This window comes from Myodes glareolus, chromosome 16 (assembly GCF_982192425.1).
Source record: "Myodes glareolus chromosome 16, mMyoGla1.1, whole genome shotgun sequence".
In the NCBI taxonomy this organism is placed as follows: Eukaryota; Metazoa; Chordata; class Mammalia; order Rodentia; family Cricetidae; genus Myodes; species Myodes glareolus.
Window position 1 is genome coordinate 33,560,928 of NC_142041.1, and position 25,284 is coordinate 33,586,211.

The window sequence follows — 25,284 nt, forward strand, 5'->3', positions numbered from 1 at the left end:
ATACATTTCTAAACTTTTAATATTCTGACTGAGGAGAGACTGTGAAGAGGCAATATCTCTCAGAGTCAATATATTAATCTTTTTTTTGTTTAAAAACTGCAGGAATAGATCCCAGCTTCCATCCAGAGGGCCTTCGGAGTGATCCTTTGTCTGGCGAAGGACGGCTATGCAGTCGGAGGCCCACATTGGAGCAACGGATTGAGCCCCCCGAGGTCCGGAGGGGGAGCGGAAGAAGGAGGAACATGAAAGACGAAATCAATACTGCGAGGGATGCTATCACTCACTGATACAAGGGAACGGATCTGATGAGAATTTACCAGGGCCAGTCGGACTGGGACTGAACGAGGACGTGATCTAGCCAGATTCTCGGAATTTGGCCGGATTCTCTGACTGTGGCTGGCCCGGGGTCTTTCTGAAAAGCCATTGACTATGACACTGGGACCTGTTTCCTCTGCATATACTGGATTTTGGGGATCCAGTCTGTTTGGATGCTCGCCTTCCTGGATCTGGAGGGAGGGGGAGGGAGCTGGAGCTTCCCACAGGGCAGGAAACCCTGACTGCCCTGGGGGACGGAGGGGAAGGAGGGGGGGAGTGGGTGGAGTGGGAGGGTGTTGGGAGGGGGACGGAAATGGAAACTTTTATAATTTAATAAAATTTACTAAAAAAAAAAAAAAACTGCAGGAATATACCAAAGCTAGCCTAAGTTTGGGGATAGGATACATTAATTATTAAATTATTAGATTACCATAGAGTTTCATCATCTTTTTTGTTGCTATTTTTAAGATTTTTTTTCATTTTTGTATGTGTCGAATATGTGTCTGCTTGTATATTCATGCACCAATAGAGCCAGATGTTGAATGCCCCAGAAGAGGGGTTCAGATCCTCAGAAATTAGAATTACAAAAGATTTTTGCATTTTGTGGTGTAGGTGCTGGGAAAAGAACCCAGGTCCTCTGCAAAAGGAGCAAGTGCTCTTAAGTGCTAAGCAGTTTCTCCAGTCTCTGCTGTTACTGTTAACATTTTGTTTTGCTCTTGCTATTTGTATCCCAGTGTAGCACAATTAATGAAAACCCAAAGAGAGATATTGGGGTTCAGCTTAAGGTCCGAAAAGCAAAACAGCCAGCCACTGGCTCTTACCTCTACCCTATTAGTCTGAAATGGTGATCCTGCCTCCAGGAATCTCAGAATGAGACTGTGAGTGAGAGCTGTCTCCTCCCATTTTATAGTCCTCCCTAGTGCTGGGATTAAAGGTGTGCACCACTACCACCCAGTTTCTATGGCAAACTAGTTTAGTTACTAGGATTAAAGATGTGTGCCACTACTGCCTGGTCTGTAAGGCTGGTCAGTGTGATCGTTTTACTCTCTGAACTTCAGACAAGTTTTATTTATTAAAATATAAATAAAATATCACTTCATCCCAGGCTGACCTAAACTTACTATGTAACCTAGACTAGTCTCGACCTCTTCCTGCCTCTACCTCCTGAGTGCTAGGATTATAAGCATGTGCCATTGTGCCCAACTCAGAACCTATTTTAGTCTTCTCTTGTGCTCCACAGACCAGCTCCTTCTCCACTTTTCAGTAAACATGGCTGAAAGATAATCACACTGTAAATTTTAGCCATCCAGACAGAAAGACTAAATTGTATATCTTAGATCCTCTACCAGTTAGGTTCCAACCAGAAGAGAGAAGCCATATAGTAATTAGGATAGAAAAGGTTTAACCTAAATCCAAGATGGAAACTCCAACAAGATCTGGGTTCCAGGTATGGGACTTCTGTCTTGGATGCTCTGTCCCAAACCCTCGGGATGGCAGTGGCTCCTTACAAAGCTCTTGCTATACCCTGAAGAGTTCTCATCCTTAACTGCCAATCCCTCCTTAGTCTGATCATCAGCGTGGTTGAGATCTAAATCTTGTTGGAGATAGTGTGCCTGGCGTCATTGGATGGGAGTCACTGTGCTTCCGCAGGAGTTGAGCTCACTTGAAATCCATCTTCTAGGTACTTGGGAGGTGCCTGACAGACTTACTCTCTATTAGACCACGTAGGGACGGTATAGGGAAAGCTGCTGGCCTTTGGATGATGTCGCTCACTGTGTGCTCTAGTAAGCGTCTGTTGGAGAAGCCATCTGGGTTGACAAACCCAATGCTGACACCACGGAGGGGCTGGATGCTGGAGAAGTTGTGTGCGCTGTAGCAGCCAGATGCAGCAAGCTACAGGAGTCGACCACAGCAGAAGAAGTGGGGCGGAGGAGGGGGAGTTTCTTTTTCCCACAGTATCTCTGTAGAGCGGTGACTCTCAGCCTTCCTAGTGCTGTGACCCTTTAACACAGTTCTTCACGCTGTGATGACTCCCCCCCCATCATAAAGTTATTCAGTTGCTACTTCTTAACTGTAATTTTGCAACTTTTATGAATCATAATGTAGATATCTGATATGCAGGATTTCAGGACCCCTGTGAAAGGTGTTCGACCTCCAAAGGGGTCACGACCCACAGGTGGAGAACTGCTGCCCTGGAGCAAGCCATGTACACTGAATTTGGAGCAGAGAGGCAATATCTTGAAACTTAGCACAATCCCAGAGCAACGTGCCCAGAGAAGGAGTGATAACTGGTTTAGCAGCTCCCGTCCTGGATTACTTCCTCACCTGTACGAAGAACAAAACTGGGTTAATAAAAAGAGAATTGGGGAGCAGGGAACAGAGGGTGTGGAAAAGGAAGCTGGCCACTTGTGTCTCATTTGGGGAAAAACACTGAATTAAGCACCAGTTACTAACTCTTCGCCACGGGCTGCAAAATCCAGCAAGGCTCTCTTCATTCCTTTTTATTCATACATGGTGATCACCAAGAAACCCTCGGGTTTTTCTCCTGCCTCTTCTGATACCATCTCAACAGTAGGCTTAGGCCCAGTAGCCATACCATGTTGTTTAGAAAAGGATATCATCCACATTGAACTAAGAAATGGGCTAAATTAGTATTCCCCAAAGACCACCCTTAACTAGGAAAGCTGTTTCTGACCCTGAGAGGCAAGAACTGGGCGTTGGTCTCAGGGACACAATCAAGATATTTCCTTGCAAGCTCTGGAGCCCGCACCCTAGATAGTGCTGCTAATAAATTTCCCAGGAAAGAAGCCTGCAGGACACGTGCAGGACATGGCTGCAGCTTGTTCTGCTAATGCGTGCTTCTTGGACTGTTTCCAGCCTTCACCTTTGCCCAGAACCGTAATCACATTTTCGTGATTAGCACCGAGCTGGTGGCTCATGCTTGTTTTTGCTGCCTTTTGTTTATGTATTTCAAGTAATCCATGTGCCTCCACTTCTAAAATTTGGGGATTACTGACATGTTCCACCATCCCAGGTTTATAGAGTACCAGGTATGGACCCCAGGGCTTTGTACAAGCAATGCAAGGATACCCAGCCTGCTCTTTTCTTGGGAAAACTTAAGACATTTTATAGACCTTTAACACTTAGTAATCTGATGTGGGATCCCCTCTGTATGCTGTGAATAAGTTTTATTACCGCTGGTTAAAGAAGCTGCTTTGGTTTGTGGCAGGGCAGAAGATAGCGAGGTGGGAGAACTAAACTGAATGCAGGGAGAAGGAAGGCAAAGTCAGGCAGATGCCATGTAGCCTCCCAAGAAGCAAGATGTGAGGTAGCAAACCATGAGCCTCATGGTAAAATATAAAATAATAGAAATGGGTTAATTTAAAATGTAAGAGTTAGTTAATAAAAAGCCTGAGCTAATAGGCCAAAGAGTATGTAATTATTATTAAGCTTCAGAATGGTTACTTTATGAGTGGCTCCGGGAACAGGCAGGTGGGGAGAACCCAGTCCAGGGGGACCAGTGGGACAGAGACTGTTTGTAGCTATAGTATCCAATGATTCCAGAAGAACTGTGCCAATTTCATCCTGCTGGGCCAATTTAAACCATTCCAGGACATCCTGACACTCACAAAGAAAGTGTGTGCGTGTGGGCATTCAAGTTGTGTGTGTGTGTGTGTGTGTGTGTGTGTGTGTGTGTGTGTGTGTGTTATACATTGCAAACATAGACGTGAAATCTCTGTGCATTTCTGTAGCTGATATTGGGGTTAGGTATTCATGTCCAAGTTGTTAATCTCTTGCCTTCCTCTCTTGAGGACCTTCACATTTAATTTCTCTCCCTTTTAGATAGAGAGGAGCTCTCTTCCTATTTTCAGATCCTTTGGAATTTCTCTGCTGAATTCCAGTTTCTTGACCAAGGGAGCCTAGCAATGCGGATGAGCCTGTGAGCAAGCGTACGTGAGTCTGAAGCATGCTGAGCTGGGTGAGCATATCTCTGCGTCATTTCCTTCAGGGGAAGAGAAGTCTGTTTCCTAACAGTCCACGGGGTCTCCGTGTTTTCTTATCTTTATTGAGACTCAATTTTAGCATCTAAATAAACTCCACTATTTACTAGGCCTTGTTCCATTTTTGTTTTGAAGTCGTGTGATAAATGATCAGAGCAAGAATCTCACCACAGAGTTCACAACCCTTCTGGGACTGACACAGAGAGTATGTGTGTCCCGTGTAGTTTGCACACAGTTGGTTAGTAGATTACAGGCTGTGACAGCTGCTCCTGGTTGTCAACTTGACTATATCCAGAGTGAACTACAATCCAGAAGTGGAGGGCACACTTGTGATCCAGATCTTGAGGTAGGAAGACCACATGTCTTTGAACCGGATCTTGAGGTGGGATGGCACAGGCCTTACATCTGAGCCTTGAATTTGCTGGAAGCCTGTATAAGGACAATGGAAGAAGGAAGGGTTCACTAGTTTTCTGCCTGTTTGCCCCGGCCTTGTCGGCACATCCGTTCCTTCACTGGCACTGGAGCCCACTTCAAGATTCCAGCTTATACAGAAGACCAACTGAGACATCCAACCTCGGAGGACTGAGCAGATACTGGATTCTTGGATGCCATGCACAGCTAGTCACTGTTGGAACGCAGCCTGTAAGTCAGTCCAATAAATTCCCCCACATACATACATACATGCGTACATTCACACACACACACACACACACAGAGAGAGAGAGAGAGAGAGAGAGAGAGAGAGAGAGAGATTCATCCCATAAGTTCTGTGACTCTAGAGAACCCTGACTAATACACAAGTTTTTATACAGTTGTGTGGTTGTGTGGTGTGTACAGGAGCATGGGAGGTGACGGCAGTTGTGTGAGCTGGGACTAAGCAACCACAATCCAGGGAGCTTCCGGGGAAGAGTCACCCCTGTTGGCCACCTGACATTATGGGCAGAATTTGGACATATTCTAAAGGAGTCAGCTAAGTGTCTACTTTTATCTCATCGGTACCACCAGAAATCTTGGTGAGGAGGCAGGATTAAAGGGGAAGCTATGGAGACATGGGAAGGGAAGGAACTCTTCACCCAGAGTCGGATCGAAGCCTTTGGCCATCATTCTAGCCCAATTAATAACATTTGCTGAGAGGTGATAACAGCTTGATATTTCATGTAAGAAAGTTTCCGCAGCAGCGAACTAGGCTTAAAGCCTAAGTGTAAATAGCTTTTTGTCTGGTGAGAGCCTTGCAATGGTTTGGGAATCTCACCAGAAACCCCACTTACAATAGAAGGTATGTCCCAATGTTCCTATGCAACCCTAGTGGTTCCCAATTTTATTTTATCAGGTCGTAATTCCATTCAGGGCACCCCTAGAGCAACTCTAAGCATGATTTATTGAAGAAGAGGAGAAGGGGCTGGAGAGATGGCTCAGTGGTTAAGAGCACTGGCTGCTCTTCCAGAGGATCCAGGTTCAATTGCCTGCATCCATACGGCAGCTCACAACTGTCTGAACTCCAGTTCGATGAGATCGGACATCCTCACACAGACATATACAGGCAAAACACCAATACGCATAAAAATAATTTTAAAAAAGAAGAGGGAAAAGGAAAATAAAAACAGTTTTTTTAGCAACATATTGAGATATAACCTGAGAACAGCTGAGAATAGTGTGTATACATGCCTTCGACATGTCTTCTGCCAAGACACGTAATTAAGTGCAACTTTTTCTCGAAAAAAATCTACCCCCATAGTATTGGGCACTTCGGTGTGTGTATTTCCTTCTATTTTTAATAAGCTCCAAGTGTACTTCATACTGGCTGGTTCTTGAATCATTTTCTGTGGTTGTGCCCAAGGATCTGGTTTTACCAGAGTGGAGGAGGCCTTTTCAAAGATTCTGCTCACATTGCAGAGTGCCACAGTGTGGAGCTGGGCCTCAATCCCTGCTGCCAAGGACAGGTTTTTTAGACAGGGTTTCTCTGTGCAACAGCCCTGGCTGTCCTGGAACTCACTTTGTGGACCAGGGTAGCCTCAAACTCAGAGATTCACCTGCTTCTGCCTTCCGATCACTGGGATAAAAGGTGTGCGCCATCACCTCCTGGCACTACGGACAGGACAGTTCTTCATGTGTTGTTCCTGTCATCCACCACCCACATGCCCACCCATCCATCCACTTACCCATACATGTATGTATACATACCTGAATTCCTATACTTCATTCACCCTTTGTGTGATCTCTCCTCTTTCTATCTGCCTTTTTGATGTCTACCCTGTTCAGTAGCATATGGAGTTTTGTTTTCTTGTTTGGGTTTGTGTGTGTGTGTGTGTGTGTGTGTGTGTGTGTATTTTTTTTTTTTTTTAGACCTGATCTTCCATCTCCTGGGCTGTATGAAGCCAAGGAAGTTCTCGCACTTTTGTGTTGCAGGATATTTGATCAAACTGTGACACTCCAAGACTGTTAATAAAGTTAACCTTGAATAGTTTTGTGTGATTATTTGGGTCCGGGCAGCCAGGAGACTGAAGCGCAGCCTCCATTTCCACAAGCTAACTCTTACAACTCAAATCAACCCATTTCTCCTAATCTACGTGCTGCCACATGGCTTGTGGCTTTACCTGTCCTCCAGCATGTCTTTCTGCCTCTCTGTCTGCTAGCGTCTCTCTTCCTCCCCACTTCATCCCAACATCCTTAAGTGTGTTGTCCCGCATATACTTCCTGTCTGGCTACCGGCCAATCTGGCTATCAGGCCAATGAGAGCAACACGATTTCACAGTGTACAGGATAATTCCACAGCAGTTTGGTTGATGTGGTGGTGAGGACCGAACCAGGGACTTCACGCATGCTCTCTGCAGACTGAACTACATCCCAAGCCCTGAAAACACAAATTTCAGTAAGTCAAGATTCTAACTTTCAAGAAACACACAGCTCAGTGCTTACCCTGGCCATCTGGAAAGAGATAATAAGTGGTAGAGCCTTGTCTGGCGTCTACAGGGCTCTGAGTTCAATCTCCAGTATTTTTTTTTTAAAACGAAAGTTAAAATTAAAAGCAAGACAACTTGGCAAGTCTTCCTCTAGCTGTTTGCTGAAAATATGCACATATGAGCCAGTGCCGGCTACTTGAGATACTGAGGCAATGCTGGGTGGTGGTGGCACATGCCTTTAATCCCAGCACTCCGGAGGCAGAGGCAGGAGGATCTCTGTGAGTTCGAGTCCAGCCTGGTCTACAGAGATAGTTCCAGGACAGGCTCCAAAGCTACAGAGCAACCTTGTCTCGGCGAGGGGGGGGGGGGAGAGAGAGAGAGAGAGAGAGAGGCACTGAGGCAAGATGATTGCTTGAGAGCCCAGGAGTAGAAGGCCAGTCTGAGGGGCACAGTGGCATAGTGTTTCAAAAATTTTTTTAAAAAAAGGCTTGTATAAAACGTTGCTTCCCTCAAAAGTTCTTACCTGATCAAGTAGCTGAAATCAATTTTGTTCTTCTTTCTCTACACTTCTAATTTCATACCAGAGTGCTTACCACAATGTCTTGTCACATTCTTTTTCTCTGATGTTTATTTTGAACGTGCATATATGTATGTGCACGCTTGCCACAGTGCACGCGTGGCAGGCAGAGGACAATTTGTGGGAGCTGTTCTCTCCTTCCACAGCTGATCCCTGTCATTATAGTCTTTGTGATACTTTTATTTGCTGAGTTTGTCCCCTCTGGGCGTCTGGAAGCTCTGTGGGGCAAATTCTCTGCCCAAGTTGCACATTAGAGAACACTTGCCCTCTGGTCTAGGTCTAGCACAAGGCATAGCCTCAGTAGATAAGAAATGAACGAGTTAGCATATAAACACCCTATATTTCCAGGAATTATAGGATTTTGTGCTAAGTTAATGATTATTTAAGTGTTTTTCTTGGATCAGCAGCAAAATTAACATCTGGGAGCTCATTAGAAGATCAGAATCAGAAACCTGGTTTTGTCTCATTTTAAACAAGGTCTCATTCTACAGCCTTGGCCGGCCTGGAACTTTCTATGTAGACCAGGCTGGCCTCAAATTCACAGAAATCCTCCTGCCTCTGCCTCCCAAGAGCTGGGATTAAAGGCGTGCGTCACCATACCTGGTCAGAACCAAGACTTGGAATCAACATCAGCAACCTTAATTTTAACAAACCTTCTGGATGATTCTGTTATACACTAAAGTTTGAGAACACTGTAGTGAGCTAATAAATGACCATTTTATTGATCTGTAAACATCTATGGGTTTTTGTTTTGTTTTGTCCTGAGTCTGTGTAGCCCTGGCTGTCCTGGACCTCTCCCTGCCTCCTTAGTGCTGGAATTAAACGTGTGAGCCACCATGCCTGTCTGATACCTGTGGATTTTAGCACAGAGGCAGGAGCAGTTCTGTCCAATGTGGCAAATACTTCATGGAGAAGGTGATATTTCCCAGGAAGCCTCCAGCTACAGAAACAGAAAAGCAATCCAGATAGAAGACTATACACTCGAAAGCACATAACAATACATCTGTCTGGATATCGAGTGGATCTGTCTGTAAGTAGCTCTGTGGAAGAGCTAAGCATGGCATGAGATGAGAGGGAGGTGGAGGTGGAGGTGTGTGCAGGGGTCTCAAAACCAGGTGGCAGACAGGGAGTGTACACCCACTCCACCCTCACCCCTGACTTCTGTTCTACCTTTCCCAGGTCAGGCTTCTCTGGATTCCCGTCCAGGACCTGCCTTCCTGATGGCATCCCTCCTGACTTTCCCTTTTTCTTCTCCTCCCTTTCTTTGTGGGTGAGACAGCCTAGCTGCTGGGCCAGCTCGACTCTGCCTTCATGTGGTAGGCCCACTGATGATGTCTTCTCTGCCTGGACATGCCTGGTTTGCAGCTTTGAAGCTTCCTGGGGTCATCAGGATGCTGGGGTTCTCTCAGGGAACCTTGCCAGGACAGTTGGTAGCTGGTTGATATGGGGTGTTGTGGTTTGAACATAATTGGCCCCCTAAACTCATAGGGAATGGCACTATTAGGAGATGTGGCCTTGCTGAAGTAGGTACGGCCTTGTTGGAGGAAGTGTGTCATGGTGGGGGTGGGTTTTGAGGCCTCCAATGCTCAAGATAGGCCCAGTGTCTCAGTTCACTTCCTGTTGTCCTCAGATCAGGGTGTAAGAACCCTCAGCTCCTTCCCCAGCACCATGTCTGCCTGCATGCTGCCTTGCTTCCTGCCATGATGATAATGGACTGAACTTCTGAACTGTAAATGAGCCCCAGTTAAATGTTTTTCTTTATAAGAGTTGCCGTGGTCATGGTGCATCTTCACAGCAGTAGGGATCCTAACTAAGACAACTTCCAGGGCTTCAGAGATACAGTTCTTTCTTTGGAGACTTTCAGCTCAAGAATAAGGTGACATCAGAGACCAGACTTCTCAGGACCCAGAATTGTATCTCTGTCTCTGTCTCTGTCTCTGTCTCTCTCTCTCCCCCTTTCTCCCCCCACTCACGCGCGCATGTGTGTGTGCGCGCACACACACACACATACACACACAATATTTTTATTTTAAGAAAGAGGAAAAGGAGGCCATCAGAGAACCACATTGTTTGGTATTTGATTTGACCCACCTGGCTCAGCTCTTATCTACCTAAGGGCTATCTATGATCCTGAGCTCTGTTTTAAAGCTTAAGAGGCCGGCAGTCCCTGGTGGTGCATACCTTTGATCCCAGCACTCAGGAGGCAGAGGCAAATGGATCTGTGTGAGACCAGCCTGATCTACACATTGAATTCCAGGTTAGCTAGAGGGACAGTGAGACCTTGTCTCAAAAAACAAGCAAACAAACAAACCACCCAAAAAACAAAGAATGAGATTTGGATTTTGATGGGGTTCCTGGTATTGGGAGATGGGGGCAGATAGTGATAACATATAGACATGTCCACAGCGTTGAGTTTATTTATTTTTAATTTACTGGTTTTGCTGGTAACAGAGCCCAGGACCTGGTGCACACTAAACATGCCCCTGTCACTGAGTCCAGTACCCAACCAGAGCCTTTCCGTTTGTGGCTCAGTCCTCTATGGAAGCTGCCATATTTCAGAGAATTGAGATCTCATGGAGGAATAGCTGGGGTGAGAGTAAACCTTGCTTAAGCACTCTGACCTGTGTGACCTCATTCTCCCCAGGTAACTAAGCCCCCGAGGAGCTAGCCACCAAAATCTGACAATTTGGTCCAGTGACTGGCAAATGCCAGGCTCCAGTGTTCCCACCAGAGGCCAGCCACTCAGTGCAGGTCCTCCTCAACAGGCTCACACTGCCGTTCTGCTCCTGCAACTGTCGTGTAAATCTGAGCCGTTGTCATCTCCAGAGGCCCACAGGTGAGCAGCTTTGATCTAATTTTGCACGGTGAGGACCTGGGAGGGGTTCCCAGCACAAACAGTGTTGACTGGAGCAGCAGTTTTCCCACAGTCAGACAGAGGGATGTGAGTGGCAAGAAAAGCAGAGACCGAGCAGGGAGACAGCCTCCATGAACAACGATGCAGGCAGCGGAGTTTCCAGGGTTAGAGAGAAACCGGGACACATGGTGTGGGCTTGCCTCCTCTCCAGAGGCCGAGCTGTGGTCTGCCTTGACGTTAGTACCACACGTGTGTGAGGCTGCTGAGTGCATTGGTTCCAGATCTGGGACTCTACTCCAGCTGAGAGCAGAGGTGGGAGGGAGGGGGCAGGGGAGACCACCTAGATGGTGCTGGTGTCCTGAGACGGGGAGTGGGGGGTGGTGGTGTTTGGAGGTAGATGGTTAGCTGGTAGTGACAGCATGAATTAGATTCCCAGAGGAGAGAACAGATGCTACGTGAGTGTCATCTCCCTCCCTCAACACACACACACACACACACACACACACACACACAGAGAGAGAGAGAGAGAGAGAGAGAGAGAGAGAGAGAGGACTCTCCTGGGTGGAAAAAGCAGCAGTCGATCTGGCTGAGCCTGAATCTCGCTCCAGCCTGCACTTTTTCCGAGATGTTTCCTATTCCCATTCTCCCACGCTCTTTGTTTCTGAATCAGCATCGATGTGTGGGGCAGCGAAGGCCAAGGCCACCAGATGCGCAGCAGTGGACGGTGTTGAATTCTAGATCACCCTTGCCCTGGTTATGTTACCGGACGCAGAAAAACGTCAGGAAAAGACTCCTTAAGTGACGGGGTCTGCAAAGATGCGCAGTAATGACAGCTGACGTTTGGAAGGCCTCTCACCAGAGATTTACACATCGGATGGAGGCTAAATTCACGTAGGCATGGTCCACGAGAAGTACTGACTGTTGAATAGCTGGCAGTCTCTCACTGTAAATTCTCTTGAGTGATAACGTGCTCCCCTGCAGTGTATTCCTTATATGTCAGGCACAATCTTCCTGTGTCCTGTTAGTGGGATGATTTCTTCCTACAGTATTTTCTGGCTTATAAACCAAGCTCTCAAAGTCCAATCTTTGTTCCGTTTTACAATGAGAAACTCTGAAACCTCTTCTCTATCTTATAGCCCAACTGACAGGCAAGTTGGCCCTGTGGAGTGATAATAGGAGGAACTTCCACGGAGTAGAATTGTAGGCGTCTGGCCCTGTCATATCATAGCCCTTCAAGAGATCAATATCACCTATGTCTCCTTCACTGACACCTCTCTGTCTGATTCAAAACAGCAATGAGCACTTTGTATACTTTCAATGCACTAGGCTGTTTTTGTTTAGGTCCTGAGATTCAGGCGATAAAAAAGGCTGTTTTTTGACTAACCATGTCCAGATATCATGAATCACACTTAAGAAATGTAAACGAACATACTATTCTTTGCCTTTTCCTTAGACCTCTCAATGGTTTTGCTTCTCCCTTTTGTAAGCTATGGCTGCCCCTTTAAGAGACGGTCCCCACAGCTGCAGTTGAGGTTAGCTAGAAACTAGCTGATTAAGTTTTGCTATGTCTCATTTTGTTTTTGTTTTTTTCTCTCGAGACAGGGTTTCTCTGTAGCTTTGGAGCCTGCCCTGGAACTAGCTCTTGTAGACCAGGCTGGCCTCGAACTCACAGAGATCCTCCTGCCTCTGCCTCCCGAGTGCTGGGATTAAAGGTGTGCACCGCCATCCCCTCCCCCACCACCGGGCTTTGCTATGTATCTTTAAAGAATGCCCGTGTCCCTGAGAATTTTCCTTGTAGTTTTTTTAGTTACTAACAAGTTGTTAAGGAGTGGGGATTTGGAACAGCACAAGAATAAAGAACATACAAAATGAAGACTATTAGCCCAGGTGTAGGAAGAAGCTATTATAGAGATCCCTCTATACCCCCTTTCCTCCTGATAAGCATTTCACCTTTGGGACCCTGGGTAGGGGCTGGAACGGGTCTCTTAGCCCTCACACTGAACCAGGCAGCCTTTGCTGTCTTCTTTGGGGTTGGTTTGAACACATGTGCTAGAAGAGTGATGGAAAACGCCGCGGTGCTGAGCGGTACGCCTAGCAGGGAGTGCTCATCATGCGTGGATAGGTGCTGCTTCCGCGGGCCCTGAGGCTGGCCGTTGAAGCCTGGCTTTCTCACAGTTCTCGGGCCCTTCTGCCCGCTGCCCTCATCAGGTTCGAAACTCTTGGCCTTTCCAGACTCTAGGACTATGAGAGATCAATCCGTGTTCCTTGTAAATGACCCAGGACCAAGTACAGATGGTAAGGGGCTTACAGAACAGCCAGTTATGCAAACACTGGAGCATTCAGAGGCCAGCTAGCTGCTGCCAACCGCCTCGGGCTCCTCTGGGCTCCTCTGGGCTCCTCTGGGCATTTTGCATTGTTTTTCATGGTCAGGGTCCACTTCTCTGAACTCATAGGTGTATAATCCTTGCCCCAGGCTCTGTCTTCTAGAGATTGGGCCATAACAACCTTCCAAGAGCTTCTGTTTTCCTGAAACAGTTGTTCCTCCTGTAACCAAGGTTCTTAGAATACTGTGGAAATGTTACATTGGTGACTTTTGCCTGTAAGTACCTCGTACTCTCTCTGTCCAAGACCGAATCAGCTTTTCCCTTTTTTTCTTTCCCTTTCTTCCTTTTCTGGTCTTTCCTGGTTTGATGACTAGTACCACATTTGCCTGCTCCCCAAGCTATCTGAACATCTTTTAAGAAAATATCTTTGAGGTATTGCTATGCAGCCCCGGAACTCTGCATTGTAAATTAACCTAGTCTTGAATTTATAGTGATCCTCCTGCCTTTGCCCTCTGAGTGCTGGGATTAGTGCAGTACCACCACTTCTCTCCTGGGTGTCTACCCCGTACCCCTAGGCTCTCATGTAACCCAGGCTGGTCTTGAATTTACGAAGTAGCTGAGGGTAACCTTGACCTCCTCTTGCCCCAAGCCTAAGTGCTGTTACCCCACCCAGCTTCTGGGCATTATTTTTGTCCTCCTCCTCCTTTTCTCTAACCTGCCACCCTTCTTTCCCTTCTTCTCACCTGATGACTAACATGTATTGTTGTGAGGTAGTGTATGAGCTGGGCATGTGGCTCGCACCTGCAAGCTCAACCTTAGGAAGTTGGGGCAGGAGGATTGCCACGAGTTTCAAGCTAGTCTGCTCTACAAGGTGAGTTCCAGATCAGCCTGGGCTACAGAGTGAGATCCTGTCTCAAAAGATTAAAAACTTATTTTGTCACCTTTGGAGGTTAGTAGCCTGAAATCAAGATACTGGGGTAGAGGTCTGGAGAAATGGTTTATTGGTCAAGGAGCTGATTGCTCTTCTAGAGGACCCAGCTTCTGCTCCCAGCACCCATGTGGTGGCTCAGAACTATCTGTAACTCCAGCTTCAGAGGACTTAATTCCCTCTTCTAGCCTCTACCGTTACCAGGAATATACCAGGAACACAAGCATACCTCCAGGCAAAACACCCATTCACATAAATTAAAAATAAAATGATTTTTTAAAAAAGTGTCTGTAACTTGAATTAAAAAAAAAATAACCCAGAGTCAGATATTGGGGTCCAATTCAAAAACCAGAAAAGCAAAGCAGCCAAGCCTCTAGAGAAGTCTTACTTCTATCAAGGCTGGGTGACTGCAGACTAAGCAGACTAAGCCTCTCTCTCCTATCATTTTATATTCCCTCTAGGGATGGGATTAATGGTGTATGACTCCCTAGTACTGGGGTTAAAGGTGTGAGGCACCACCCCCTGGTTTCCGCATTGGTCTGTGTAGCCCAGGGTAGCCTTGAAGTCTACCTCTGCCTCCCAAGTCCTGGGATCAAAGGTGTGTGCCACCATTGCCTGACCTCTAGTGGCCTAGTTTTGCCCTTCTGATCGTTAGGCAAGCTTTATTTATTAAATCATAAATAAACTATCACTATATGTGCCAGCAGGGACCCTTCCAGGGTTTGGCTCGGTCTTGAGCTGCATGAGATGTGGAGTTCTCCTTTCCAGGATAGACTGTAACATAAACTAGGTCAGAAAAGAAGCCTCCCTGCTCTTGTTGTTGTTAAAGAAAAGCAAACTGAAGTAGAATCCAATGCAGGTCTTTTAATGAATGGACACACTCCTTTCCTATCTCTGAAAAGGAAAATACAGACCAATAGAAGCAATGGTCAAAGCCCTGGGGACTCTGTGTCTGATCCCCACATCTCAGGATATCAGGAAGACGTCCCTGAGAAAGGCGGTGCCCTGAGGGAACCAGAAAGACAAAGCTGCTTGTAGGGAGGAGTGCTGAGATTGAGGTTGCTAAATCCTGCCGCCATTTGTAGGGCTGAAGGGTGAGGGAATAACCCTAACATGACTCCATGCACACTCTGAGATAGATTTACATACAGAATCAGTTGTTAAATTCTGCGGAGTAAGCTAATGAGGGACACAGAACGTTAAAGAGAAAATATCAGTAGGGTTTGCCCCTCTTAGAGGGAAAAATCTATTCTACGTCTCCCTCTAGCTCCTGACACCCAATCCTTGACATTGCTTGGCTGGAGGCACAGCATTCCAATTTCTGCTTTCATTGTCACATGGCCTGTGTGTGTGTGTGTGTGTGTGTGTGTGTGTGTGTGTGTGTGTGTATTCATGGCTAGAACACTCCAATGTGATCACAGTCCAACTTAAAAGTAATTACATCTTCTTTCCAAATAAAATCCCTGGCTGAGGTTTTGTGAGGTAGGAGCTCAACATGTCTTTTATTTTAAAAGATTTTTTTAGTGTATGTGGACAAAATCCAACCCGAAACAGGGGAAAAAACAATCTGATTTTATATCAACTTCAAGAAGTGTTTTGATCTAATTAGCCTTATTTTTTGCTTAGAGACACAAGCTGGTGAACCAGAAATAAGTCTGTCTCTCAAGCACGTTTGTCAAGTCAGAGTCCTTTCCATTCCCCTGTGGTGTATGCTAGGCCCTTTACAAAACCACATTGTCTTTCTGGGCTGGAAGGAATTCGCATTCTGACATTTCGGTTAGAACAGCCTCAGAATGCTGCTTCACCGCTTTAGGCTTTTAGCCGCAGAACTATCCCGAGGGCCAGGCAAGTATGCTCCCATTTCACTGACCAGGAAATGGAGGTTCAGACAGGGCAGGGGGAGGGGGAGGAAGAAAGGGAAGATCCTCTGGGATTATAAATTGAAAGTAGTGGAACCGGGACCGTACACAAGTCTAGCCAAGTGCTGATACCATGTCACCACTGCTGACAGGCGCTCGTGTGCCTTTGTCCTTTTCCAAGGTTAGATCTGGTGTAGTTAAAACACCAGCATTCTCAAGGCCAAAAACTCAAAAGCAGGCACATTCCTAAAGGGAAGCCTTTGCCGCGGTTTCTCCCAGCGAGGAGAAAGCAAAAGATGTTGTCTACTCAGCAGAAGTCTGGCTTGGAGCTCAGCTAAATTCCTTCTCCAAGCAAGCCTGAGGGTATGGGGAGAAAGAGGAGGAAGGAGGTGAAGGAAGAGAAGGCAAGGAACTGTGACTGGTACAACCAGTCAGTGGGACCGGCCTGGAAGCTAACTCCAAAGTGGCCTTCAGTGTTAATCTTTGTCCTCTCTGACCAAGAGGGAAGGAAAATATTTTTGTCTTTATGAACCCGTGGCCTGACTCTGGGCAAACGGGAGGACCAAGATTGTGTCTGTTTCTACTCAGTTGACTTTAGGTCAAAATGACCACTCTGCCAAAATGACAAATCTCGGGATGGCATGTTCTGTCTCTCACAGTAGATTCTCATGACTTTGCTTCATAACGGTGATTTTACTCAGCAATTTACTTCGTAATTCTAGACAAAGCATTTTGAGACGTGGTGTGGGGCTGGGCAGGCAACTCTATTACAAGGTAGGCATTAATCTACACACAAACGTGCTCATCTTTCAATTTAAGGGGTTTTTCTGAGACAAGGTCTCACTATGTAGCCTTGGTTGGCCTGGAATCCCTGCGTAGACCAGGCTGGCCTTGAACTTGGAAAGATCTGTCTGCCTCTGAAAGTGCTGGGACTAAAAGCATGGTGCCATCATGCCTGGCTTACCTCAAAAAAAATGTTTTTTCTTTTAAATTCTGTGTGTGGGGTATTTTGCTTGGCCTGTATGTCTGTCTGTTCACCACTTGTATGACTTGTGCCTGCACAGGCCGCAGAAGGGTGCTGGATCGCTGAACTAGAGTTACAGATGGTTGTGAATCAGCAAGTAGGTGTTGGAAGTTAAATCCTGGGCCTGAGGCAGAGCAGCCAGTGCTTTTATTCACCGGAGCCATCTCTCCAGCCCACTCCCTTCGACTTTTAATTGTCCACTCTTGTTCTGTTTATTGATCTTCCATATAGAAAATTTTCAGGAGGAGTAGAATGTACTGATGGGATACATGTATGTATGTACATATAAACAAACACACACACACACACACACACACACAGAGAGAGAGAGAGAGACAGAGAGAGAGAGAGAGAGAGAGAGAGAGAGAGAGAGAGAGAGTCTTAGATAAAGAGGGCCTGGTCTTGGGTACGAAATTTCTCCTGACTGAGTAGGACTACCTGTTGCTTGGGACACGCACAGGAGAGACTAACCAGTCCAAGCGCAGGAAGAGGAAGGAGGGGGTGATTGCCTTCCAGGGAATGGCCCAGAGCCCTCCTCCTTGGGCCTGTTAACTGGACCTCAGCGGTCTGCTTTAATCTTCTTCGCAGTGGTCTTCTTTCCTCAACTGGTATCATTCTTTCTTTCTTTATCTTTGGAGCTAAACTTAGAACACCCCTCTCTCACAGACTCTTTCATACTCCTCCCTCCTTCCAGAACTATAAACATCCTCCTATGTTCTTTTACATTTTCATGGTTTCAAGTTTTACATGCAAATCTTGAAGCCATCTGGAATTTATCTGACTGGGCTCCAAATGAATTTTGTTCCTAATGGCGAGATGTTCATGTGTGGGCTTTTTAAGTATGACTCAATTCTCAGAGCTCCAGAAAGGCTTCAGAGTCAAGAACTGAGAAGCCGAACTATAACTGAGTCAGCTTCTAATTTCTGTTCCCTTACCACTCACTCAGGGACTCCGGCGTCCTCGGTGCTCCTCAGGGGAAAAGCTCTGAACAATGAGTGCAGAGTGGGAAGCTTACAGAGAACTCTCAGGAGAAGCTAAATCCTTGCTGTGTTCCTGCCACCAGGCACCACCTCTAGGGAAACAGCACCCAGCTTTGTGAGCAGCCACACTGGCCCCAAATGCTATTTCTTAATTGCATTTTCTTCCTCTAATCCCCAAGCCCTTTCTCTACTGCACCCAAAGTCCAAACTGCTACTGTTTAGATACTCCTAATAGACACATAACTCTAGAATAGTTTATTTTACTTTATTTTTCTGAGACAGGACCTCATGTAGCCTATATCTTAGAACTTGCTATGTAGGCAAGGCTTTGAACTATCTTAAATTTTTTTTTTGACCAGGCAGAGTGGCACATGCTTTTATCCCAGCACTCAGGAGGCAGAGGCAGGCAGATCTTTGAATTTGAGGCCAGCCTGGTCAACAGAGTGAGTTCCAGGACAGCCAGGGCTAAACAGAGAAACCCTGTCTTAAAAATCAGAATAGCAAAACAATTTTAAAATATTTTATTTATTTTTATGGTTATGAATGCCTGCATGTATGTCTATGTACCAAATACAAGTAGTCCCTGCAGAGTTCAGAAGAGGGGGTCAGATTCCCCGGAACTAGAGTTACACAGGGTTGCAAGTCACCATGTGGATGAGGAAAACCTAACCTGGTCCACTGGGAGAGTAGCTAGTGATCTCAGCCGCTGAGCCATCCCTCCCTGCCAGGCTTTGACTCTTGGCTCTCTGCCGCCACTTCCCAAGTGCCCGGATTAAGACATGGGTCTTCACACTACCCCAAAGCTCTAAACTTTAAACTCTTAACACACACCATTTCACTTGATTTAAAAACAAAAACAATAACATTTAAAAAAAAACATCCAGGTGGCACTATTGGTTCCATTTCTCAAATGATGAAACTGCGCTTCAGAGAGGGGAAACAATTTTCTTATGATCACGAAGCGGAAACCACGGTCAGAAGCCTCTGGAAGGCTGACTCTGGCGGGAAGAACCTATCTGTTGGTCCCCTCTACCTCTTGAAGCTAGTTAGTGGGGTCGAGCAGGGTTTTCAGGGTTAAACTGTTGACTTTCTTTTTTGGGGATTTATTTTAAATTACACGCATATGTGTGTGGGTGTGCACACACTTGAGTGCAGCTGCCGGTACAATTCAGAAGAGGGTGTCAGAAGCCGCGGAGTTGGAGTTGCAGGCAGCTGTGAACCAGACATGCATGGGTGCCAGGGAAGCCAACTCAGGTCTTCTGAAAGAGCAGCGAGTGCTCTAACTGCTGAGCCATTTTAGCAGCTCCGGGTGGCATTGTAGAGATAGCTCTCTACCCTTCCATGTAGTTCCTTCTCTACCCTTTGACTCTAGCGCAGTGGTTTTCCTTAAAGGCAACCTCCAGTGTCCAGCTTCCTTGTCCTTGCCTCCTCCTACTCCAAGAACACCTCCAGGGCCCTGTCTTCCTTCGGGCTGTTGCGTCCTAACAGGAGAGATGAAATAACCACCTCCTACTTCCCTTTATTTTTAATCTCCAGGGCCTGATGCAGGGTCCGCCATCCATGCTTGTCTGTCTTAGTGTAATCTGTATTACTCTAACAAGACACAAATGGCTGAGGTTAACTAGAAGGTTTGTTTAGTTTTCCAGGTTGAAGAGCAGGGTACGAGCATGGGCTCAGCTGCCTGGAGAGGGCTTCTGGCATATGACACCCTAGGGATGTGCAGCAGCCGTGGAGCATGAGGAAGAAGTGAGCAATACCCGTGAAAGAGATTGACAGGGCCTGTGATGTAGCTGGGTTCCAGGCCCAATAGCTCCCCCATCCCAAAGTAAGAAAGAACCAGGAATTCAGAGAAGGGATCTGCCTTGCTTACTCTTGTTGGGGCATGGTGGCACAGGTCTGTATCCAAGCACCAGGAGGCTATAGCAAGAGGAATGTAAATTCAAGTTCAGCCTTGGCTATGTAGTAAGACCTTGTCCCAAACAAACGGATGGCTAGAGATGTGCTTAGTTGTAGAATACTGGTCTAGCACACACAGGGCTCTGGGTCCATTCCCAGTACAAGCAGAATGCAGGATGTAGGGGCATAGCGCTCTACTCCCAAGTGAACTGATCTAGTCCCATGACTTAAGTGTTCATCTCCTCCCTACAGCTTAAACCTTAATTAGGTTTTACCAGGCTCCATCTAGTTAAGGTTCTACTCTCTCATGGTGTGGGACAGTGGTCTGTATTCTGTCAACTATATTTTAAATAAACACTGATTGGCCAGTAGCCAGGCAGGAAGTATAAGCAGGACAACCAGACAGGAGTAGAGGTGGGTCAATGAGAACAGGAGAATTCTGGGAAGAGGAAAGCCCATTCCTCCGCTGTCCTGACCCGACCACAGAAGAAGATGTGATTGCCTCGCTGAATCAGGTACTGAGTCACATGGCTAACATAGACAAGAATAATGGGCTAATAATATAAGTTATAAGAGTTAATAAAAAGCCTGAGCTAATGGGTCAATCAGTTTATAGTAAATGTAGACCTCTGTGTGATTTCTTTGGGACTTAATGACTGCAGGAACCAGGCAGGACAGAAACCCCGACAACAGTCTCATCAATACGCTAGGATTGGGAATGAAGATTCCCGCACATGCAAGTCATAGCATATATTATATAAGAAGGAAAGTGGGGGGGGCTGTTTCTGGTGATAGAACTCAGCACTTTGCAAATGCTTACACTTTCCTACTACTGAGCCCGCTCTCCAGCTGACTCTCCCTTTTAATACTTCATTTTGAGATGAGGTCACACTAAGTTACCCTGGAATTCACTCTGTAGCCCAGGCTTAGCAAACTCCTGCCTCAGTTCCTCCTGAACAGCCAGGAATAAGGGATGCACAGTGGGAAGGATTGCCTCCATTTCCAAGTAGAGGGTCTTTGTTTGGTTTCACAGACAAAAGGGGGTCTCACATATCCCAGGCTAGCCTTATACTTGTAGCCACGATGACCTTAAACGTAAGATTCTCCTGCCTCCACCTCCCAAGTGCTGGTTATAGGCACGAGCCACAATACCCAGTTTTAGGCAGTGCAAGGGATTGAACTCAGGGTTTCATGAATGGTAGACAAGCACTTACTAACTGAGCCACATTTCCAACTAGTCCACCAAACACAGACTTTACCATCTCAGTAATTTTCTTGTGTACAGATAGTAGTGCTTAATATAGTCACCTTGTTGTGCAACCAAGCTTTCAAATGTTTACATCTTGAAGAACTAAAACTTAGTACTGATTAAATATAACTATCAAGTTTTTTCTGTCTCTGGTACCAGGCAACCATCATTCCACTTTGTGTCTCTATGAATTTGACTCTTTTAAAGGAACTCATGAAAGCAGATTCATAGAACAAGCCATTTTAGTGACTGGCTTATTTCACTTAGCACAATGGCCTCAACTTTTATTCTTGCATCTGTCAGAATTTTCCTCTTTTTAAAAGCCTGAAAAGTATTCTATCAGTTGAGACAATGTCTCTCCATGTATCTCTGACTGTCCTGAACTCACCCTGTAGACCAGGCTGGCCTTAAACTCAGAGAAATCCTCCTGTCTCTACCTCCTGAGTATTGGAACTCACCATCCTAAGTGCTCACCACCACCCCTGCCTGGCTAGGCTGTTTGATTTTTGGTATGGTCATTTTTAAGTGGTTTATGGGTACCTGCCAAAAGAATATATTATTGATTTTCAAGGTTTGGAGCTTGATATATTTTAATTCAATCTATCTTGCTAATTAATAAATCATATAATCTATGTTTTCTGTTATTGTCTGATTTATTGATTAATCATGGGCTAAGAGAGTTGAATTAAAATTACCTACTGTTGGGGCTGGAGAGATGGCTCAGCAGTTAAGAGCACATACTGCTCTTCCAGAGGATCCAGGTTTGGTTCCCAGCACGCACTAGGTTGGGTGGGTGACTTACCATCTGACCCCTCCTATTTTCATGGGCACCTGCTTTCAAGGGCATGGACATATACACATAACTAAAAACAATAAAAATGAATTCTCTACCACTAATTGTATTTCTGCGTATTTCTCCCTATATTTTTTGTCAATGTTTTTGCTTTATGAATTCGATTGCTATATTTTTTATGCACAGATATTTATGACAGAGTTTCATTTCGTATGTAACTATTTTCATCCGAAAGTCTTCTTTTGTGTTTTATTTTCTAGGTGTGTGTGATGTCAACCTTGTGTGATAATAATATTAAAATAAAAGGCAACCCCTGCCTTTTCATTGCTTCTATTTTCACTGTAGCTTCTATTTTTGTTTCTATTTAACACCAAGGAAGATTGTTTTACATGCTTCTCTTGCACACAGTACTGGCTGGGTTTAGTTTGGGACTCTCCATTGCTTCTTAAGGCTGAGATTATCAGGTCAAAGGTAAAGAAAGCTTTCTCAGCTCTTGATCCCCATGACCGAGTAAACTGTTTTTCACAGGTTGCTTCCACACTTTATCCTGCCACTGGCCATTTAGAAGCAAAACATTTCCCCATCACCACCCGCATGGCTGTTATCCTACTGACTGCTTAAATTTTTAATAGGTGAAGATGGGCCTCATTGTTTTTTCTTCTCTCCCCCCTCCTCCCACAGCGTTGTCAAATTCACTCTAAGTGGATTAAGATGAAAGAAAGATGAACTCAAAATCGGATGTCCTGCTTCGGGTCCCAGTGAGCTTAATGCTTGGTGGTAGTGTTTTTTATTGCTGATTGCCACAGAGACACCAGATCAGCCTCTTCCCATAGGCTCCTCAGCCTAGCGCTTGGATTTTCCTGGGAGAAAGGATCTCTGTCCCTTCCTTTCAGGCTGATACTTTTATTTCTGATGGGAAATCCAGGCGACTTGCAGCCGTGTTGCCTGTCGGGAAGCCAAGTGCAAGAATGAGGCTGATTGAGTGGAGAGGAACAGACGTCACCAGAATGAAGAGAACCTGACATTGCTAGAATCTCTGATTATGACAGTCCAGAAACGTATCTCATGAACCAGTATGTAGCCTTTTTTTTTTTCCTAAGCTCACTTTGAGTTTCTGTCAGTTGTAACCTAAAAAGAGCCTTTAATGTATTTCCTGAGGCACTTCAGGATGGGACAGACTGAGGCTTCCCATCTGTTAGCTACCTCTCTAAAAACTTTAACAAGCTTCCTAAGGCACCTCAGGATGGGACAGCCTGAGGTCTCCCATCTGTTACTTTTTACCTCTCTAAAACCTTGAAAAGCTCTTGGAGGCGCTCCCTGCTCCCCCCTACACCCACGCAGAATGATGGCAACTCAAACGCAACCATCTCAAGATGCACACAGCTCCTGCCCATGCATCTGCTTCCCCACACATACCGCCCACACACTTCATGCCAACAGGGATCCGCACTAGCGGAGCAGGATGCTATCCCGGAAATCCGTGCGGTTCTCTGTACCCCCATTGTCCTTCCTCTTCACTGCCCTATTCAGTAACTTCACAGATGTACAATGAACACCTGCTAAGAACCACGTCAGCCCGAGGCCCCAAGAGAGGCAGCAAACAGTCTCTGCTGTCAATGAAGCTACAGGCCCAGGGCTGGGAGGCTGTCAAAGGACAGCCCTGAGAGGGGTGGTGGGATGAGCGCTGAGCAGATGTTTTTGCCAAGTGCTGCAGTCGCTCACAGGCTTCATCACTTGTTGCCCGAGACAGTTGTCTGGCTGGCTTACCAGCTCCTCCCCGCCCAGCCTGCCCCACGTGCCGCTGCCAGAATGGCTTCCCGCACACAGCTGCGCCATCCTCCCTCTCCCTGCAGGCTGAGACCAAATTCCTCAGCCTAACGAAATGTGAATCCAGATAATTCCTTAGCTTCCTTTCTTAGCCGCATCACCCACGGCTCCCCATTCACAAACCTTCCAGTGTAATCAGCCCACATTCCTCACTACTCCAGGTCAGCACTTCTCCCCGCCCAGCTCGCTTCTCCTCCAGCCGGTTCTCTTTGCCTCTTACACAGATGTCTCAATTGTACATACCTTCTAAGGTGATAGGATGGTGGATGGATTTGCTTCTCATATGACGTCTCTGGTAGTCTAGCTGGAGAGTTATGTGGCAAAGAGTTCCACGGACACACCCAGGTTCAGTGAAAGAGTAAAGGGATTCATAGGCAGAGTTTGCCGTGGTTACCAAATTGGGAGTGTGTATGAGTGTACTATGCACACCTGGCAGGATGTACCAGGCATTACCCTGGCCAGCCCGGGGTCCTAGTTTATAAGCAGGTGCAAAGGTCCATTTAAGAGACAAACCTTGCCTACCCCTGCTCTTTTTCTCTGCCATTCTCTCTGTCTCCCTCTCTCTGTGTCTCTCTGTCTCTCTGGCATTCTCCCTTCCCTTCCCATTTTCTTTATCTCAATAAACTTCACGCTCAAACTCTGTCTGCATGGCGTATTTGTCCCCTGCTTACTGTCCTCACCTGGCAGGTGCCACTCGCGCCATTTTACAGTATTTGGTTCTGTGACCACCAGGCTCTCTTCATATTCTCTCAGGCCTGTGGGCAGAAGGCCCAAGGCATGCAGGGATCCTGGACCTGGACCCACCCACTTTCCAATCACCTGTCCACTGGGATACTCCACACAATACTGGCTACAGTTGGTTTGTTCCTCTCCACCCAGCCACCACCTTCACGGCCATCTCTGGTCCCTTTCACCTGCAAACTTCCCACCAGTGAAGCTTTAGGACTTGGTTCCCTAGCACGGCCTGAATGATGCCTTCATTTCTTGGACCTATAGGTCCTTCAGGGATAGGGTCCCCCTCTCATCCTCATGCCTTTTGGGCTGCTGCCCTCTCTCAACCTCGTGTCTTCAGACTCCACATCCTTTGGACTTTGTGCTCTTGGCCCCTTAATTTTGATGACAAACGAAATTGATGGCCTGAGCCAGTTGCTTATCTTTCTGCCTCACCCATGGGAAACAGGCTGACAAAAAACGATATACAATTTTAACTTCTGCCAGCTAAATGGACAGTTAAATGGGAAGCTTTACAACATGTGGGCAGTCATCATCTTGGCTAAGGGCAGGTCAAATGTCTCAACCTCATCTTGGCTAAGGGTAACCACGTGACCGGGACCATTTTGTTTAAGGGAGGAGCCACGGACTCCTGAGGTTCCGGCCCTAGCCAAATAGAGCGGGCAGCAGTTATGTGACCTGGTGCCAGCTGTCTTTATGCTGTCTGGTCTCATCTTTTACTTATGTCTCTGCCTCTAATTTCTGTTGCACTGACTCTGTTGCATGTGGTGTGTTTGTGTAATGGTACAGCTGGGCAGGACCGGCCTGAGCATCTGCTTCACACAGGGACCCCCCCTCTGCAGTGAGTCTGTTCTCCCTACCTAAAATGAATCTGGAGGCTTTGATTCTCCACTTTTTTCTTTGCTCCAAAAGACCGGCGCATGTCTGTCTACTCTTTTTCTTTAAAATACCCTGTCTACTTGGTACAAAGTACGAGTCAGAGATAGAGAAAAGCCAGCTTTCTTTAGTTCGCTTTTCATTTAACT

General features: G+C 46.3%; 1 long non-coding RNA gene across 1 annotated transcript; it reads right to left on the reverse strand.

Moving 5' to 3' along the window:
- Positions 1–623: 623 nt before the first annotated feature.
- LOC146891453 (uncharacterized) lies at positions 624–23,948 on the reverse strand. The gene is made up of 3 exons (XR_014997450.2): positions 23,771–23,948; positions 4,485–4,745; positions 624–2,640 (listed from the first exon to the last, which is right to left on the reverse strand). It is a non-coding gene; the product is annotated as an uncharacterized LOC146891453 (long non-coding RNA).
- Between the last annotated feature and the right edge of the window lie 1,336 nt (positions 23,949–25,284).